Source organism: Myotis lucifugus, unplaced genomic scaffold (assembly GCF_000147115.1).
Source record: "Myotis lucifugus unplaced genomic scaffold, Myoluc2.0 scaffold_21, whole genome shotgun sequence".
In the NCBI taxonomy this organism is placed as follows: domain Eukaryota; kingdom Metazoa; phylum Chordata; class Mammalia; order Chiroptera; family Vespertilionidae; genus Myotis; species Myotis lucifugus.
The window spans coordinates 2,814,479-2,817,757 of NW_005871069.1; the positions used below are offsets into that span (position 1 = coordinate 2,814,479).

Genomic DNA, 3,279 nt, shown 5'->3' on the forward strand with positions numbered 1-3,279 from the left:
TCCCCAAGTCCCTCCCATCTGACAACCATCAGTTTGTTCTCTGTATCTATGAGTCTGTTTCTGTTTTGTTAGTTTAGTTTGTTTTTAGAGTCCACATATAAGTGAAATCATATAGTATCTGTCTTTCTCTGTCTGACTTATTTCACTGCGCACAATACCCTCTAGGTCCATCCATGTTGTCACTAATGGTAAGATTTCCTTCTTTTTTATGGCTGAGTAGTATTTCATTGTATACATGCACCACATCTTCTTTATCCATTCATCTCTTTATGGACACTTAGATTGCTTTGGTATTTGCCTATTGTAAATAATGCTGCAATGAACATAGGGGTGCATATGTCTTCTTTTCCAAATTGAAAATTTTATTTTGCTAATGTGCAAATAGAATATAGCAGTCCACTTTCAGTGCTTTCTGAACACTTAACCACTGATGAGTTCCGTACGATGCTATTGACCTTCACAGTGCTCGTGTCTGATCTTTCATGGAAACCAGCCTGAATTCCTTCTACAACCGCATTCATTTGTCTTTCCAGATGTTTTCTTCATTGACCTCTGCATGTTACTGCTTCATTGGAAAGACTTCATTTTCTAATTGCACAATGGTCCTTTTAATCTCATTATTCTTACTGACCAGGGATACCCAATTTGACTCCATTCCTCTTCATTTAGATTCAGCTGTGAGTTGCAGGTTCTTTCTCTGCCAGTCTAAATCTTGCATATGTTTCATTACTTCTGGAGCTCTTTCTGTGCACGCTCAAGCATCTGAATGAGATTTTCATTATACACTTTCCAGGCATTGCATCCACGTTGTGACATTAGTTCCAGATTCACCATTTGAACTGCTTCATGCTCTCACTGAGCTATAGAATTGTTTACACATTCCTGGATACAGTAATGTCATTTTTCCAACTCGTGGAAGGAGCTGGGGGTTCATATCCTTTCATACCAAGCAATTCAATTGGTTGTCCAGCAGCCAGTCTTTCAAATTCATTTATCATTAAGTAGGTTTCAAAAGCAGAATAATCCGGGATGTGAAGTGGCTCAGGTAGTAGGTTGGTATCTGAGTTTCCTCTTCCACCAAGCATCGCAGCCCCTTCCCATGAACCAGGTGCTTCATAACCTTGGTAACAATACTACAGCATGCTCACCACAACTGCTCCAGCCACCAAACCCAGCCTGCCGTTTTTAAGCTCATCTGAGTTTTCTGAGTCTTTTTTGAATGAGTGTTTTGGATTTCTTTAGATAAATATCCAGACATGGAATTGCTGGGTCATAGAGTACTCTATTTTTAATTTTTTCTTTTGTTTCCCTTGCCCAAGGGGATCTATCACACAAAATATTACTAAGAAAAATGTCAGAAATTGCTTTTATAGAAGTTTTATGGTTTTGGGTCTTATATTTAAGTATTTAATCAACTTTGAGTTTATTCTTATATATGGTGTAAGAAGGTGGTCTAGTTTCATTTTTTTTGCATGTATCTGTCCAGTTCTTTCAAGCATTTATTAAATAAATTGTCTTTACACTATTGTATGTTCTTGCTTCCTTTGTTATTAATTGACCATATAGGCATGGGTTTATTTCTGGGCTCTCTATTCTGTTCCATTAATCTATGCGTCTGTTTGTATGCCAGGATTTGATTACTGTTTTGATTACTATAGCCTGGTAGTATAGTTTGATATCAGGTATTGTGATACCTCCAACTTTGTTTTTCTTTCTAAATATTGCTGTAGCTATTCGGGGTCTTTTGTGGTTCCGTAAGAATTTTTGGATTATTAGTTTTAGTTTTGTGAAAAATGCCATTGGTATTTTGATAGGAATTACATTGAATATAAAGATTGCTTTGGGTAGTAAGGATATTTTAACAGTATTAATTCTTCCTATTCACTAGTGTGTATATGCTTTCCTTTATTTGTATCTTCTTCAATTTTTTTCTTTAATGTCTTATAATTTTTCGAATACAGGTCCTCTACCTTCTTGGTTAAATTTATTCCTACGTATTTTATTTTTTTGATGCAATTGTGGATGGGATTGTTCTCATACCTTCCCTTTATAATAGTTTATTATCGGTGTATAAAAATGCAACCGATTTCTGAATATTAATTTGGTATCTGTAGTTTACTAAATTTATGTATCAGTTCTAAGAGTTCTTTGGTGGAATATTTCGGGTTCTTGGTAGGACTTTTGATGGAACAGAATACTCAGGGCCGAGGGGTGGCAAGGAAACGCTTCTGGCTACTCTTGGATTATCAAGCAAACAGCGCACGTGAGGAGGTGCCTCTGGGACCTCTCACTGTCATATGCTGGGGACCTTAAAGAGGAGAAGCGCTGCAAGCCAGGCCCAGAGCCTGGAGTCCGGGAGGAGCGAGTACACTCGCGTCCTCAGGGTGCCTCAGGCAGCGGGGTGGGTGAGCACAGGGGCTGTTGGCTCTTTCCCAGGCTTTCCACCTGATTACGGGGCCCCTTGCATTTTTTCACTTTCTGCCCTCCATCTTCTGCACCTTCCACACCCTCCTCTCCTGCTCTGTTCCATTACCGCGCTGTCAACGCAGCTTTCCGTTCACATTCACTTTTCCGAGATCCGTGTGGAATTGTGCACTCTCCTCCAAAACTCGACCTGAATGTAGACCCACTCGCTGGGACTTCGTGCATGCTCGCTTCGTGCTGACAGGCCTGTCCCCACATCCCCCTGCTGGGTTTCCTACTTGTTTTTTCTCAGTGTCTTGTCCCTAAAACGTTGTCTCTTTCCAATCCCATCCTCTGCCTCTTTCTCTCTCCCCCTCCCTTATCTCCCTCGGTGGCCATGTCCTGACATAGAGTTTTAGGGAGCCCCTCTATGATCATGGCTGCCATATGATTAGAACCCCAACGCTAAATGGGGTCCTCCACTCTGGGCTCAGGCATCCAGTTGCCTATTGGACATCTGCCATCGAATGTCCCACAGACATAAACTCTGACCGCCCAATCAAAGTGCTTCTCCTCAGGTCACTCAGCCAGTGCATGTCCTCACCATTAGACAGTGAGGAGGCCGGAAGATCAGAAGCTACCACAGAGTCTGCCCTCTTCTTTATCCTCAATACCCAAACCAGGTACTTTCTGAGGTCAGTTGGCCTCTCTCTGTCTCTGTGCCACTATCTTAGTTCTGGCAGAAGTCATTTCCACTGGATTCCTGCAATAACTCCTGCCCTGGAGGTCATTCCTCAGGTCACATCCTAAAACACATAGCTGAGCACTTTGCACAGCTCCCAGGGGCATGCAGGATGAAGGCCCTAATCCTGAACT

At 41.6% G+C, this 3,279-nt stretch overlaps 1 pseudogene; it reads right to left on the reverse strand.

Annotated features, from left to right (window-relative positions):
* Positions 1 to 517: 517 nt before the first annotated feature.
* On the reverse strand, positions 518 to 2,649 carry LOC102432807 (annotated as a pseudogene).
* Positions 2,650 to 3,279: the final 630 nt, after the last annotated feature.